Source organism: Giraffa tippelskirchi, chromosome 8, assembly GCF_054371585.1.
Source record: "Giraffa tippelskirchi isolate mGirTip1 chromosome 8, T2T-mGirTip1v1.2.pri, whole genome shotgun sequence".
Lineage (NCBI taxonomy): Eukaryota > Metazoa > Chordata > Mammalia > Artiodactyla > Giraffidae > Giraffa > Giraffa tippelskirchi.
The window spans coordinates 32,137,908-32,155,547 of record NC_137282.1 but is presented as its reverse complement, the minus strand read 5'-3'; positions in this window follow the sequence as shown (position 1 = coordinate 32,155,547).

Sequence of the window (17,640 nt, the reverse complement as noted above, 5' to 3'; positions counted from 1 at the left end):
TATATTTGAAATATATTAAATATAATATTTATGATATATTTATATATTTTATATGTATAAAATATATTAAATATTAGAAGTAAATTTCAGCCCTTAAAACAATATTAGTGGGGAACTCACTTGGCATTTGATAATCTCCACATATGAAGAGATTCAAAAGGTGATCACCTTATGTTACCTTGCCTGTTGTAGAAATGACACAGAGTCATCTGCTAATGGAACAGATAACCTCATTGTTCTGTTATCAACAAAAAACTCATGCTCAGACTAGAGTGAAAGATTTTAATTTCACCCCCTACAAAAAGAATGCCAAGCTAATAGGAGCTAAAGTCCCCAAAGGTTTGTTTTTTTTTTTTTTTTTAATTTATGGTTGTGCTGGGTCTTTGCTGCTGTGTGGAATTTTCTCTAGTTGCAGCGAATATGTGCTACTCTCTAGTTGCAACGCACAGGTCTCTCATTGCAGGGGCTTCTTGTGCAAGCTCCGGCTCCAGGCACGGGGGCTTCAGTAGCTGCGGCTCATGGGCTTAGTTGCTCCATGGCACGTGGGATCTCCCCAGACCAGGGATCAAACCCATGTCTCCTGCATTGGCAGTGGATTCTTTATCACAAGCCAGCAGGGAAGACCCTCAGAAATTCTTATATCAGTCAGCTTCGTAGTTGTAAAATAATAACAATTGTAGTTAAAACACCAGTTCCTCTCACCTGCAAAGTATCTGACATCACATACCTCAGTTTCCCCAATTAGAACCCACATCCCTTCATACATAACAGAATCTCTTTCTCCTGTCTATCTGTCCAAAACCAACAGGGGGAGGCTATTTCAAGTTCATTTTGAGATATAAAAGTAAGAAAATTATTCTCAGGAATTTAATATTAAGAAAATTGTTAATTTTCTTAAATTATTAATTTTCTTAATAATTAATTTTCTTAATTATTAAGAAAATTATTAATTTTATTAATAATTTAAGAAAATTATTCTCAGGAATTCTCAGGCACTGTGTAATTTATGCCTTGGGGGAAAACTCCCATGGATGAGTGTGTAGGAAAAGCAGAAATTACCTGAAACAGGTCCCTCAGAAACTTTTCTCATGTTTTAAACTACACCATGCGAAGCTACTCAGAGAGCCTTCACTATAGCCTCCTCACTTGTCTGGAACACACCCTCATCTAATCGCCCTCTTTGAAAAGAAACCTTCTTTCTTCTGATAGAGCGGATTTGAACACTACCTCTATTATTTCATTATTTTCACAAAGCTAAACCATCTATGATGCCTTTTCACCCCGAAAACTAATGCTAGAAATAATGCCATAGTTAATGAATTTGATGTTTCTTTTTTTTTTTTTTTAATAAATTTATTTATTTTAGTTGGGGGCTAATTACTTTACAATATTGTAATAGTTTTTGCCATACATTGACATGAATCAGCCATGGGTTTACATGTGTTCCCCTTCCTGGACCCCCCACCTACCTCCCTCCCCATCCCATCCCTCTGGGTCATCCCATTGCCCCGGCCCTGAGCCTTTGTCTCATGCATCGAACATGGAATGGTGTTCTGTTTCACATACGATAATATACATGTTTCAATGCTATTCTCCCAGAACGTCCCACCCTCACCTTCTCCCTCAGAGTCCATAAAATTGTTCCATACATCTGTGTCTCTTATTCTGACTCGCATATAGGGTTATCGTTACCATCTTTCTTAAAAGATCCCATTTTGTATAGGGAAAAGCATATTCATTTTCTGTCTATAATACCGAGGGTCAGAAAGGCTGATGTGGTTCAGCCCCTCCTCACTAGGCAGTTGTCCAGGTGTGAGCGTGGCTGAAGTCTTTCCAAAAATCATCTTTTAAACTCAATTTTAATGGAACACACAGCTAGAGATGTTCCATGAAAAGTGTTCCTTAACACTTGGCTGCAGGATTGTGACCCCTAATATCTTTACCAGGCTGATAACTTCTGGGCGGTGGAGTCAGCCTGCATTCATGAAATCCCTCAGCAGATGCACGGCTGGAGGGGAGGGATACTGACATCGCTTGAAAACTGTCACCAGTGAATGCTGTTAGCTTGTGTATTATTCCAAGTACGTTAAGAGAAACCAATGACACCTTTGTTAGCTAAGGTGTTTCACCTGCAGAGGGGACCATTGCATTCTGAATAGGTTTGGGCAGACAGGGCAAAAAAACAAAACAAAAAAGCTGCTATTCTCCCCGATTTCTTACCCACCATTTACACAATTTGGTGAGTCTTGTCTCTGGGAAATCCATCTTATCCCTGTAAGTTACCATAGATAAGTCGTTCGCCTCTTATTTCCCCTCTTTAAGCTGTAGAGATGTCATACTCTGGCCCCCTCTGTCTTTCTTCTTATAAAGGAGAGTCTTGATACTAGATTAAGATACAGACATCTTTATAAAATGAAGAGCTTGGCAAGGGAGCTGAGGGTGCCGGTGTGCTTTTGTTATTGCAATACCAAACTTTTTCAAGCACTTAACTACCTTTTGTGGTAAAAGACTTCACTGACTTTCCCCCGCCCCCACCTTCAAGGCATTTTTCCATAGTGTACTTGGATAGTTTCAGTCTGCAGAGGAGTCTTCTGAATTTTCATATTAATGTTTCAGCTGTTTAAAAGTTTCAGCATTTGCATGCAGATTCTTTACCAACTCAGCTATCAGGGAAGCCCTTTACCTAATTTAATATGGAGTTAAATTGCTTCTCTAAGAACTGTGTTCAGAGAAGGAAATAATTCATGGCTAGAGGCCATCCACTAAAAACCCGGCCATGGCAATGGGCTCACAGGTTTTCTGGTAGCTTCTTGAGACTTCCATTCCCACCAACCTTCTGAGCATCTCCTGCATGGTTTTGTCTCCCTGTATAATACAAAGGTCAAAGCTGTGGATTTTCCAGTGGTCATGTATGGGTGTGAGAGCTGGACTACAAAGAAAGCTGAGTGCTGAAGAATTGATGTTTGAACTGTGGTGTTGGAGAAGATTTTTGAGAGTCCGTCCCTTGGACTGCAAGGAGATACAACCAGTCCATCCTTAAGGAGATGAGTCCTGAGTGTTCATTGGAAGGACTGATGCTGAAGCTGAAACTCCAATACTTTGGCCATCTGATGTAAAGAAGTGACTCAGCGGAAAAGACCCTGATGCTGGGAAAGATTGAAGGCAGGAGGAGAAGGGGACAACAGAGGATGAGGTGGTTGGATGGCATCACCGACTCGATGGACATGAGTTTGAGCAAGCTCCGGGAGTTGGTGATAGACAGGGAAGCCTGGCTATGCTGCAGTCCATGGAGTCACAAAGAGCTGGACATGCCTGAGCGACTGACTGAACTGAACAATAATACAAAGGTAGAGAGATGGAACATTAAGAACACCATTGTTGTTGTTGTCCAGTTGCTCAGTCGTGTCCAACTCTTTGTGACCCCATGTATTGCAGCACACCAGGCTTCCCTGTCCTTCACTGTCTCCCGGAATTTGCTCAAACTCATGTCCATTGAGTCGACGATGCCATCCAACCCTCTCATCCTCTGTCGCCCTCTTCTCTTCCTGTGCTCGATCTTTGCCAGCATCAGGGTGTCTCTTATTCTAATAGCCTCAAAGTATGTTCCTGTTAGGTGTTGCCAGTTTAATTAACCAAACTTGTGAAAATCTGCCCTCTTTCCCATCAGTGATCTGGGGGATGCATTTCTGTTCCTCTTTTTGGAGGGACGACCCTGCGGCATGCGTCTTTCTTCTTGCAGTCTTGCCCTTTAACCATCACGACTTCCTGTCATCTGGTTGATATGACTCCATCTGTTTTAGCAACCCTTTCTGGGATTTTTTAATTTAAATGATTGACTTCTGGTTCCCGAATCATCTGCAAAAGCAGTGATGAATACCTTGGGACCTGTCCCTTTTCACCCTTTTACTCTCAGCCATAATTACCTGAGGTCCGTGGTGGATTGAGTCTCACTGCAGACAGGCGTTGAGTTACAGGCAGGAACGGGGAGATTCAGTTCAGCTCTTCTATTTATATGTTGCTCTAATACAAAAGAACCTGCTCAACTTTTCTGCTCCTTTCTCCGGAGGAGATGAAAGCTGGAGGGGCTGGTTATTTCCTACCCTACATCTGGGTTTAGGAAGAGGAGGCATTTCTCATTTCCAGCAATAGGCATGGCTTTTCAACCTGTCATTTCGTCCCGTCAGCCCAGCACAGACAGAACAGTCAGTAGCGGGAGGTAACAGGAATGTGGGCGATCAGAGCAATCGGCCTCATCTGGCCTTGAGTAGGAGAAGCACCGCGGCGCCTCATTAAAAGGTCTTCTCCTCTCCTCCGGGTTTCCTCCAATAGTGCAGGGGCAGGTTGGCTGGATTCGCAAAGCTCTTCCGCTTGTGGCTGGTGTAAACAGATCTTAACCGCATGTACCCGTTCACTGTGGCTCTGATAGCTGGCATTTCCAGCATGGTGGCAGCTGCTCCCAAGGCGGCTACAAAATACCTTCTAACCAAGAACACTGTTGCTTTCCTGCTGTAAGCAACCGTGGCGGGGAGGGGAGGGGGTGCGATTCATCAGCTGTACTCTGACACGGTAGCATCACAGAGGAGACAGCCAGCGCCTCTTTCCTAAGATCCCATTACAGCAGGCTGTACCAACTCACAGCGGGTAACAAATTAAAGTCGTTTTTCTGATAATACAGTGAAAGTGGTTTCCAAGTAAAGATCCTATTCAAATTATTGACGATGTTTTCCCTTCTAGGAGGGGAGGTCTTTATCTGCTCAATTAGCTTGGTTTCCTTTTAAATGTCAGTAACAGAAAGTTTTCTTGTATTACCCAGACTCTGGCAAGGTGATGGATTTAGGCAGTTATATGTGTACCCCTGAGAGGTAGATCACTCTTCAGCTGTGCTTATTGGTTCTTCAGTTACTCTTGTTTCATCTCAAATTATACACACATTTAAAAATTATGCACCCATTTAAAAATTATAATGACAATTTATTGACTTTAATAATTAGTCTTTATAGACAAAGATATAAGTTTAGTCTCTTGGACTCTTGCTTTATTCATTTCTGTTTTCTGAAATACAACTTTCCTTTTCTCCTGTATGTCAGATATCTATTTCTAACTCAGAAAATTACCTATGATTCTTTCACTGCATATTTTTGAAATAAAGTCAGGTAAGGCAAACACTTCTCACTCCCAAGAGCTTTTTTCTTCCCTCTTTAAATTAGAATGAAACCCTAACATCAGCACCAAGGTAACAGACATTGCCTTTGATGTCTTTTATTGCTTTACACATTTCACTGGCATTTGACAACACAAAACACAAATATGAACCTCATATGTCCTTTAGATCTATCACGCATTTGCCCTTTTTACTAATAGCTTTAATTTTTATTCTTCCAGAAAGTTTTGCTTACTTAAGAGAGTGCAAAGACTGCAGAGAAAGTAATTTATCTCAGTAAAGTTAACCATGAAAATAAACCAACTGAAAAAGCACCTTAGACATAACAGGGTTACCAGTTACCCGCCTCCTCACCCCTCAAGGGCATAGACTTGAATACTGAGGGTCAGCTGTTTTTCACTGGGACCTGTATGGTTGTTGACATGCATGACGGACATGTAATAGGTGCTTTAGCTGATCCATAGATACACATATTAGCTCTTACATTTAATGCATCTTGTCAGGGTTGATAATTTGTTGGGTGTTTGTGAATTTCCTATGTGCTCTTTAGCTTATGTCCATCATCTCTACCTCATAGGGATGCATTTTTCTGAAACCATAATATTATGTTAAGACGTTGAAATATATCCTATAAGTGATCATAGATTCGGCACCCAACTGTCTCATAATTAGAACTTCAGTTCCTCAGAAAAGGGACAAAAACAACAGACATTACTGCTATGATTTCTGTCAGCTAAGTTTAAATGTGTCCATTGTGTTTTAAGAAATCTTATGTAAAACGTGATTTTTATTGTTTGTGATGATTTTACTTTTCAAGGTAGATATATTTTATTAAGCTAGTAACAACCATATGTTAGATGTCATCTAATAGCCTAGGGGAATGACAGGTGGCCAGTTCTGGAGTTCACATCTCATTATTCTTTGGCTGCACATTCAAACACAGTAACATCTAAAACTCTCACATGATGGTTGGTCAGTGACCCAGTGAAATGAGCTGTTGAAAACATAATTCCCATTCATAGGAGCTGTGTGTATAATTCATGATGTGACTTATTACAAATAGTATCCTTGCTGTCAGTGTCAGACAGGAGGCCAGCAGGTAATGGGCCACAGAGACTTAACTACCCGTATTCACAGAGGGGCACCTTGTAGGGCAAACATGAGGCTCAGTAATCGGAAACAGTCGGAGTTTGCAATCCCCGTTGCCTCTCTGCCTGTTGTAGGAGCAAGTTGGCTTGCATTAGGAATCCTAGCTCTTTGCACTAAAAAAAATCTTAGGATTTTTTTTTCTCTCATTCTTAGGAAAGTTATATGTGTTTATAAAATAGAGATTTGAACTCATATTTTGTTTACATTAAGTGATAATAGGCTTGCACTTCACCTGCCATATTTAGAAATGGAGAGGTGGCTGGAAGTTAGAGCTAATCTATTCATAATCGTTACAGTGGCCACTATTCATGGACTAGTTGATGCACACTTGGCACTGTTTACCCTGTAAGTGCCTTTAAGTACGGTTTTAAGTACCAAATGTAATTTTTAAGTATTTCACAACAATTTTATATGGTCGGTAGTAAACATATTTTACAGAGGCGAAAACTTCGACAGTTAGAATCAATAAAAACCCCATCAGGTCTGAACAAATGAGTTGAAACTAGTGAGATAAGTTTTAGAGTGAATAAAAGCGATGACCTTGCATAGAAAGTCCTACAATTAACATTGTAAAGGCAACTACAACAGCTCAAGATTATATGAAGTGAATAAATTGTGTGCTGAGCTTCCTCACTCTCAGCTGCATTTTCAACAAACAGCCTTCAGAAATATTTATCATCCACCATGTACTAAGCATCCTTTGATTTAGGGACTGCCACAGCAAACAAGTTACACATCATTTCTGCCTTCAAGGATCTAACATCCTAATGGAAGAAAACCGATATTAAACTTGTATGCAAATGTATAAAGCAGTTTAACATAGGGATAAGTGGTCTGAACAAATAATAATGGGGCCAGGTCTAGGATGGCTGGGATATAGAGGGGGGCTGACTGTGGTATGTAGAATGGTCTGAGAAGGCTTCTCTGAGAGACGGCATTTGAGCTCAGATCTGAATGGTGAGGAGATCTGGGGAAAAGCTGTGGGAAACATGTTATTAGAAGTAGAAAGAGCAACAAGTGCAACAGCCCTCGATTTAAGAACAAGTCTGAGCTGTTTATAGAAAGGAAAGAAGGTGGCTAGAAAATACTCAGCAAGAGAAAGGGTAAAGGAGATGAGACAGGAGAAACAGAGTCCAGCCCTTACAGGCACCAAATGAGAGGAGTGGTCGAGTGTGTTCTTTTGGGCATATGATTAGTATGTGGTTTTCTAATATTTCTGCCTGCCTTAGCTGGTCAGTGCAGAAGAAGTAGCACAAGTCTGGTACTTAAGAGCCTTTTGCTTTTGAGAGAACCCTGCTACTAACCAGAGTGGTGTTGCTAGAACAGCGTTGGTCATTTCAGATTTGCAACTGAAATGTTAAAAAAAAAAAAGAATGTTTCTAAGTCTCACTAAATTGGAAAAAAATAATCTCAGCTCTTTTATGTAGACCATCACAAAGTTTTGGGAGACAGAAGATTTTTTTTTTCAGTATTTTCTTCAAGCTGTGACACAAAGAGGAATCTCATTTTACGGTCTTTCAGAGGGTTGGCGACACCTAATTTTACTGGTTTTAATTTATCAATGGAACTGATGAACAAGTGAGCACTAAGTGGCCAATAATCCTTTTAAAGGATATATACATGTTCATTCTTTATATATATATTATATGTAATATATATAAGTTGCCATTACTTAGTTTTTTCTCTAAAAGAGTAACTTGTACACCTAATTGTCTAAAAATACAATTTTAATTTATCTGAATACCTCAAAGCAAATATTATGTATTTTAGAAGTGTATTGCAGTAAACCATAAAATTAAAAGATGGAGAATTCCCTGGAGGTCCAGTGGTTAGGACGCTGCACTTTCACCCCTGAGGGCATGGGTTCAATTCCCGCTCGGAGAACTAATCCCACAAGTCACCATGTGGCACAGCCAAAAAATAAATAAATACTTCTGTGCACATACAGTTTGCTAAGCAAAATAATGTTATCAGAATATCATAATGTCATTTCTGTTAATATTTCTATATTTCTAATCAACAATTCATTAGTGTATTGAAATAATTTGCAGAATTTTATCTAAAGCAACTGATTGCCTCTACTATACATAAAGACATTTATTTGAAATACTATTCAATGCTATGTCCTTTATTACAAATCTTAAATCACTATGTTTCTGAGAATATTAAAGTAACAGTGTCAAATGGGATTGAAACTGAGATAAAGTACCTGAGGGCATTTTTGTTTTGTACTTAAATTTTATTTTGTCATTTATTCTTATTAGCAATCATTAAGCAATTTAATAATTATAAGCTCCATTAACATTTTAATGAGTCTAGTGGCCATTGCTAAGTGTAATTAAATTAGTTTTATTGTATAATAATATTTTGAAGCTGTGATTAACTTGAGTTTTCCTGTGCTTAGAAAAGTAAACCTATGGAGAGATTGTTATTCACCAAGTATCTTATTAACTTATAAGGTGCTGATAAAAGAGCCATTAATGGAGTCAAGAGGAAAGTATAATTCCCTATTGAGTCTATTCACAAGATAAAACTTTAATCATTTCAGTTAGGAATCAGTTGAGTCCAGAAAGCATAATTTTATTTAAAGGTGCTTTTTGGATAGAGGTAGAGAAAAAGGATAAAGGAAATAGTTTCTTTTGGTAATGTTCTATTCCTCCCCAAGATTCTGCAGGTATATTCTGAAGGGACAAGATTAGATGAAGTTAGACATACTAATGACTTAGAGTAGGTACATGTAAATTGCTGTTCAATTATTTGGTACCAAACAAGATACACATTCATTGATTAACTTGGAAACTTTTGTAAAATGAAAAAGTCATTAAGTCAGTTTATTTAATGAGTATTTACATAACACACATTAAAGGCATTAAAAATGTGGGTAAGTGGTAATGTTCATTTTACTTATTCGTTTTTTTTTTTTTTTTTTTTTGCTGGAATCCTCAGTTTTAAACCTCTTTCTTGCTATCACTTAAACCTTCTTAGAAATTATTTGACCATATATAAATGGAAGGTCACTATGCATTACATATCCATTGTACTGATCTTTGGTGTTGCATTATTTGGAGATTTGATCCTTTATGGCTATTGCTGTTAGATACATTCTGAAATGCTCTCAAGAGTAAAATGAGACAGTCTTGTTTTCTGATGAATTGCCTTACATAGAATGCAATTAAGCATTTTACAAGATAGTAATTTGTGTAGCATGTACAACACATGTTTACTTATGGGAATTATGTGGATTTGCAGTAATTATTAGATTATATTGATTGTATTCCATTACATTAATGTTTCCAAAGTAAGCATGTCAAACAATTTTATACCATGAGTATTACAGAAGCCTAGGGATATTTCTTCAACATATTTGGAATGCCACAGAAACATTTTATCATCAAATTTATACTTTGCATTTTATTCTTGTTTTGATATCAAAAAGGTATGTGGATATACAAATACAGACTTTTTAAAACAAAGGAATGGGTATTAAGAAATATAATATTACATTATCATCATATATGCCCTATACCAGTGACCAACATTGGAAAATTAACTCAGTCTTTCTTTCTTTCTTTTTTTTTTCCTTAGTGTTCAGTGCTGAATTAGATTCTCTTGACTGTACTGACATACTTTGAAAATTTTAAACTACAGCTCTAATAAATTATAAACTGTCAATGTATTACTCAACAATTTCCTTTACATTTCTGGGGAGAAAAGGCAAAACAAAACTTCTTGTCATGTAAAGATCATCATCAAAAGAGACTTTTACATTAGTGATGCCCTTTCTGTTAAAATTTTTGAGTTTCCAATAGGAGAATTCAGTCAGTGTCACGTTCCAGATAGAGAAAAGGCCACTTTCACCCTTACTATCTCTGAATCTTGTCTCGTCCATTTGCCAGTTCTCTCTGTTTCTCTTCCTAAATATTCTCAGTCATTCCAATGGTTTTAGACACTTCTCAAAAAAATAATAATAATAATAAATTCTGCACTGAGCCTATGTTTATACCTGCCATATTGTCAGCTCCAGTTGGATGTCTCATAGACATTTTTAACTTAACCTGTTTTGATTCCCACTTCCCTAGTTAAATGGCCTCACCATCTGGGAAGTTTCAAAAACCAGAAATCTTGGTTTCATATCAATTCCTTCCTCCTTTCCACACTCATTATGCTGTTTCTTGACCATATTCAGTACTTATTTCAAGTCTAAAATATGTTTTCATTGCACTGTATTGTCTGAGCCCAAGCCACTCTCATCTCTGGCGTGACCTATGGCCATATCCTCCTGATTTATTCCTCTGCTTCTGGTCTTCCCTGCCGATACCCCACTATCTAGTCAACAACCAAAGGTATCACCCAGCTTTTATTATCTTTCTTCTCTAATTAAATCTCCCTTGGTGTTTTCCTATTGCACAGGATAACATATTTGTTTAAAATGTAAAGCCTCTTTTCCTCTAAGTAAAGCTCCAAGGGGTAAGCCTTTTAACATAAGTTTACCACCGAATCCTCAGTGTCTTTGATATCAGGCAAGCAATAAGTATGTAGCTTTGACTCTCTTTCTGCCTTTGTAAGACTAGCTTATTTTTATTCTTAAATTCTAACTTTTCAAACAGACTTTCTCTTATAATCCTATTCAAGGTAACTTCCCCTCATAGACTATGTAACATTCTCTCACAGTACAGTATTTCATTTTTTCATTAAAGGTCACATTCTGTAATTGCTTGTTTATTGTATGTTGCCCCCAACTAGAACAGATGCCCATGAGGTCAGGGACTATATCTGTTTTGCTGATCTTAATGTGACAAAAGTAGGTATGCAACAATATTGTTAAATGAATGGTTATCAGAACTCATATAGAGCCAGGTCTTTCTATATTTGTGGATTTTAAAATTTGTTTCTATTTATTTGTTTGTTTTCACTTATGTGCATTTGTTTCAATTGGTGAGACATGGAGTTGGGTTTCCACTAAGAAATTCAGTGCTTCCTTTGTATAACTTAATTGTCTTCCTCCAAAAAGTAATTTTAATGATCCTTTAGTATTTTCTAAAGACAAGTTTTTAAATCTCATCTCTTGATGGATTCCCATGAAATCCTCATGTTTTTAAATCCTTTGAGATACTACATTTTTGAGGAGTAATAACAGTAATCAATAGTTTTTATTTATTGTGTCCTATTATATGCCAAACATTGTATGTGGTTTTTTTAACATCTAATCTTCAAAAATAGTTTATCTTATATAGTAGTATCATCTTTATTTAGTAAATGAGGAGAAGACAGTCACAGTTAAATAATTTTCCTAGCTGAATCCTACCAGGAATTGGCAGGCTTTTTGCTGAAATCTATACAGGGAGTCTAGACTGTATCTATATAGTAAGTTACGAATTATACTCCCTGAAGAGATAGTGCTCTAATAAGTCACATTTAAAAAAAAAAATGGACTATTTGATTTTCAAATACTTAAAGTAAAAATACCTGGCATACATCTTTTCTTAAACTACATTGTTTCATTATTTACTAAATTTTTCTTTCAACAAAATTTAGCATTTGAATGTAATGCATAGAAAGATAACAAAATAGTGAGAGAAAAGTATTTTAATCAATTATGTGTTTATGATATTTCGTCACTTTTTTTTTTCCTTTAGTTTGGACACTATTTTCTCATATGATTTAGGTAAGGTCAAACGTATCAGTAAAAGTTATATACGGCTATTTATCGATTTGTATTTAAGTTAACTTAGGGTAATTATTTAGTAGCTGGAAGAGATACAAATGAAAGCTTTGCCAAGTAGCATCAGCAGCTTATGCTGCAGCTTCTCTGAAGTACATTCTGTTCATCGCTCATAGCTTTGTTTCTTGGCATTTGTATTTGGTCACACAGTAGAGCTCAAGGTTAATGCCCGGTAGACAAGTCTGAAGGTACATTCAATACCATCATTATAAGCCCTCTTACTTATAAGACACAGAACAGATGAAAGTCCCTCCCTTTCTTTGCCCAGGAGCCCTCAGGAAGATGGAAAAGGATGAATCAGTCCCTTGTTTGCAAAAAGTGTGACATTAATCATGCGACATGGTGAACCCCTAGACAGGTGTCATTTGTTTTTTAAAGTTATGCTATATTGTTTGTGGAACTGCATAAATCGTCAGGTTCTTTCAAAATAGTCTCCACAGGTACAGCAAATGGGAAGCGAATCTGTCATTCTTGAAAATGTTAAAGATCAGCAAGTGCAGAGTTACTGTAGAGCTGACCTTCCTGCTTCATTACTGACTGCCAGAGCTATAAGTGGAGAAAAGATTGAAGACTTAAAGACAATAGAGTGAGCTTCCTCTCATGGCTCCAAAGGGTCACACTCATAAACTGCAGCATTTATTTAGGGATTTTTCTTACAGTGTGTTCAGGAAGACCGAATAATGCAGTTTTTCTGATCTTTTGTGTAAAGGCATATATTGAGATGTCAGTTTCTGAGCAATTTGCTATACAGTGGTGCTTTCCTGTTGGAGGAAACCACCGTTAATAAAAGAAAAGAGAATAAGTTCCAGAGAAGAAAGGCTCACCCAGTAGATCATTATTTGTTTTAATCAACCTGTGATTTCAGGAATGCTCTCAAATAGCCTTGGTTCAAGTCCAGAGCACACAGTTGTCATTTGGGCACAAGCGTTCCAAGTATTGTCATGGTGACAGCGTTTCAACCATTTGTATATCATAGTATTAAATTTGAATGCTGTAAGTCAGTAAGAAGAGAAATTGAAGGAGGGAATCTCAGAAAGAATAATGCCCTTAAAGGATGTCTAAATTAGACTGGTTCTGAGAAAAGCATGCAAGTGGAACCTGTATATTTACACAGCCTTTCAGATAGATCTAAATCCTTTTTCGTATTGTGAAAGTACACAAATGATAACTAGAACTCAGTTACCTCATTACAAGATGACAACAGCCAAATCTGTGTTTCCATAGAGTTCAAGTCTGGCTACTTATTCATGACAGCTAAGATCATCATCCCTGAAAAAAAATATGTAATATTTTTCTTTCAGGTTCATCATGTACACTTCAGGCTTTGTTAATCACACTGCTATTTATCTTATGGTAGATATGATATCACGATAGCCTATCTCGTTTGGGTTAGCAGCCCAAGGAATTCTAAATTGTTTTAAACTCTTCCTTTATCTGTTAACATGCTTTTGGCTGCAAGTTACAGAAATTCTGATTCCCGTTAACTCAAGCAATAAGGAGATCTGTGTCACATTTGCCAGGAAATGCAAAGGTAAAATAGGCCTTAAGGCTGTTTTTATCCAGCTGCCCCATTATGTCATTCATGTGGTTTTCTCTTCCTGCTCCCCTACCACTGTGTGTTGTTTTCAGTCAAGCTAATAGCAAGATGGCAGAAGTGCATACAAATGTGACTTCCAAACACCCCATCGTTTAGGAAGAATCAGTTCCATTCAGTTCAGTCTCTCAGTCCTGTCTGACTCTACAGTCCCATGGACTGCAGCACACCAGGCCTCCCTGTACATCACCAACTCCAGAGCTTGTTCACACTCATGTCCATCAAGTCGGTGATGCCATCCAACCATCTCGTCCTCTGTTGTCGCCTTCTCCTCTTATCTTCAATCTTTCCCAGCATCAGGGTCTTTTCCAAAGAGTCAGTTCTCCACATCAGGGGGCCAAAGTATTGGAGTTTCAACTTCAGCCTCAGTCTTTCCAGTGAGTATTCAGGACTGATTTCCTTTAGGGTGGACTGGTTGGATCTCCTTGCAGTACAAGGGACTCTCAAGAGCCTTCTCAACACCACAGTTCAAAAGCATCAATTCTTCGGCGCTCAGCTTTCTTTATAGTTCAACTCTCACATCCATACATGACTACTGGAAAAACCATAGCTTTGACTAGATGGACTTTTGTTGGCAAAGTAATGTCTCTGCTTTTTAATATGCTGTCTAGGGAGAATACAAAACATTTATTCTTGTATGTTTCTCCTGGAAAGGAAGAAATTATTCCTAGAATCCCATAGAAGGTAGTATTTTCATATTCTATTGACCAGAGTTCCTTCACATATACATTCTTCAACAAGTAGCTGGCAAGAGGCATAATATTAGTCTTAGAAAAATCAGATGTTACACTGAAGAAAGATTGATGGTCAATTTACCCAGCTGCCTTTTGCTCTGTGAGGGCAGAGTGGACATTTAGATAAAAATCTGAGGTTCTGTTTGAAAGGATGTCGAAGAGATTGGATAGAGAGTAGGCAGACATTAATGGCTGTTATATAGGTTTAATTTCACTTGTCCATCTTAAAGTGTATACAAAAGAGAAGACAATGCGACCAGCAATCATACTTGTCTTTGAAATGCATTTTTGAACTTTTGAGGGGCTACGAATTACCATACTAATTATATATTTCCTGTTAATATAACAGTAAGTTTCTTTATTTTAATTTATATTAAATAAATGTACTTATAAGTAGATAATGTCAGAATAATATTACACTCTGAGATTAAATATAGGTTAGGGCTTATCCACAAAATGAAACCTGTTTGTATGGATGATAGCAAATTGATGCTAATACGTGTGAAATCTATGGTGGTAGACATTGTGTTTTTTATGTAACCAAAGTTTCTCCTTTGCACTGTTTTTTAGTGTAACTACTGTGTTGCATTGCTCCTCAGAATGGAGTGTATTTGAGAATTCACATGTCAGTCATGTCAGGAAGACTTTCTTCAAATTTCATCATCCTGCCCCCACCAAGTAAAAATTTACTGTCTCCCCCAGCCCCCACACCAGCTAAGGTCAACCTTGGTCAGAAAGCTTTGGATGTGAAATCCAAGGGATGTGACAGAGTCTGAGACAGCCAAGGATTCTGAACATCAGGCTCTAGACCCAGTGGCAGATACTCCAGCGAGTTTGGGTGCTGCTTTCTGTATTGTGTTGTGAAGAGGGCTCCTCGTCAAATAACCAGTCCTTGTGCCATCAACACTCCCAACTCCCCTACACAATCAGGTGCATGGAGGGAGATGGAAAAGCTCCCTCTTCCAGTCACTTCACAGATGTAGTATAGAAATGGGGACTACCTGGATTAGAGCCAGTAATACTGAAGCCATTGCGAAAGGTCCAGTGATAGCCCCACGGTTCACAAAGGGAAGAGAAGGCTTGCTTAGGATGAAAGGTTGTTCCCAGAGATTAACTGTGCATCGTGCTGGGGAAGGTTAGAGATGGAGATTCCAGGAGGAGTGAATCTGCTGGTTTCTTGTCCCTTGAGAGGATTCCTGTTTCCCAAGATCCCAAGTTCAAAGTACTTTCACCTGCTCAGTTCTTTCCAGGGTGCTTGGTGAACTCAGCCTCCATCTTCATCCTCCTCTTGGAGTCAAGTTGCTCTCCCTTCTTCCTATCTGGCTACTTGGAAGCTATTTTATTTGTTTATTTTTAGCATGCAAAACACTTACTTGATCTCACTCATTACTCTTTTCTCTCTGAACAAACGAAACAGGTCCTACATTCACTTAACAAATGGAGGAACTGCTATTTCTTGAAATAAAGAGGATTAGCAAACCTAAGAATACCTTCTATAAAACCACAGAAATGTTGAAAACTTTATAACAAATTGTTTCATAACATATTTGAGTTTCCAGGTAGACAGATGAAATTCTCAAAACCCTATAAGACAAGGAAGCTGAAAAAGAAAGATGAGAAACGTTGAACTGTGACTGGCCTTACGGCCATGGGCCTGTCTCTGTAACTAAGGCACATATTTTCTCAGCATCTGTAGGGAAACCACACAAGATCTTGGGCCCGTGGAAGATGGGATGGAGGGAGGGAGAACTCCAAATATTATCTGTGACCCATGGAATTTTAGACCCTCGAAGACTGCACTTGAAAGTAACTGGCCCATCCTCAAAAGGAAAAGGCAAAGAAATATGTTCACACATTTTTGCATCTAAAACCCCCGATGACTCACTGCCTTAACCTGAGTTTGGAGTTTGAGTGACAGTACTGGTGTCCAGACACCAGGGCTGGGAGATGCACTGACGTGGTCCAAGTTAGCAGGGATGGAAGAAGTAGAAGCAACTATTTTCTGGAGGCTCATGTGCTGAATCTACATGTACAAGATACAATAAAATCTAGTCAAACATGCACCAAAGATACAAAATTAAAATTATAGACTAAAGCTAGTCACTCTGTGTGAGATTCAGAGAAAAGAAAACAAGGGAGCTGGGGAAAAGAGACTGACTTTGATGGACACAAAATGTTACCACCTTATTTCAAACATTTGTGTTAAGAAATCTGGAAAACCCATCCTTTGTTTCTTTCAAATAATGGAACAGGAAATTAAGTACCTTTCCCTAATTATAGAAGAAAACAGATTACTTTCATAAATGGATATATCTTGATGAACTCAGCAATTCTAATACATTAGCTTTGTTCTCTTTTGAAATTCCATAAACCATAGTGGAACTTTTATTTATTGTGACTTCTGTTATTGGCTAAGGTGACATTTGAGAAAAGTTTACATTCTTTTTTCATGACAGTGTTTTATAAGCAAAGATTCTTGTGTTTTATTTTAATTAGTGGCATCTCTCTCTTATTCTAAAATGCTAGGTTCGCTATAGCAGTGTCATGACATTGTTAACTGGTATGTTTCAGAACATTTGAAAAATGTTGAAACACAAGTGTTTGATAGGTAGGAATCAAATAAAGCTGATGACACGCCAAGCAATACATCAAACAATATCTGAAAATTCGTACTTTTCTCAGTATAATACGTATATGAGGAGGGACGTGAGGAACACCCTTCAGCAGAGGCAGAAAGATGCTTGCTTTTATAACAGTGGAGATTAGTTACAGTAGGGGTGACTAAAAGTTTTGTGCAGTTGCAGCCTTAGAGAAATGGTTCAATAGTCTACCCCTATTTTCTCACTTCCCTCTTCTCTGTGTTCCCTTGTACATGGAGTCAGTTGGTTCTCTGCCCAGAAGATGTACTTCTGTGGGTGTGGGGATACCTCCAGGTCGTGTCTTATAGCGGATGCTGATCCAAATAAGTAAGACTTATGGATATCCGTGCTTCAGAGTTCACAATCTCCCCCATGGCCCTTATATGCAAATGAAAATGCACATTCCAAGGAGCTATTTTACTGCATATGAGTCTGCAATGACAATGAAAATTTGATGGAAGTTTGAAGTCTAACACCAGGCATATTATGCTATATGGGATTATGAGCTGATTTTTGAATAAGGTAGAGAGACATAAACAGATTTTTGTGATACTCTGCTAGAAAATCCATGTTAACTTTTTCCTGTGAAGACATAGATGAAATATTCACTTATGCCAGGTTATAATTATCTAATAAGTAGA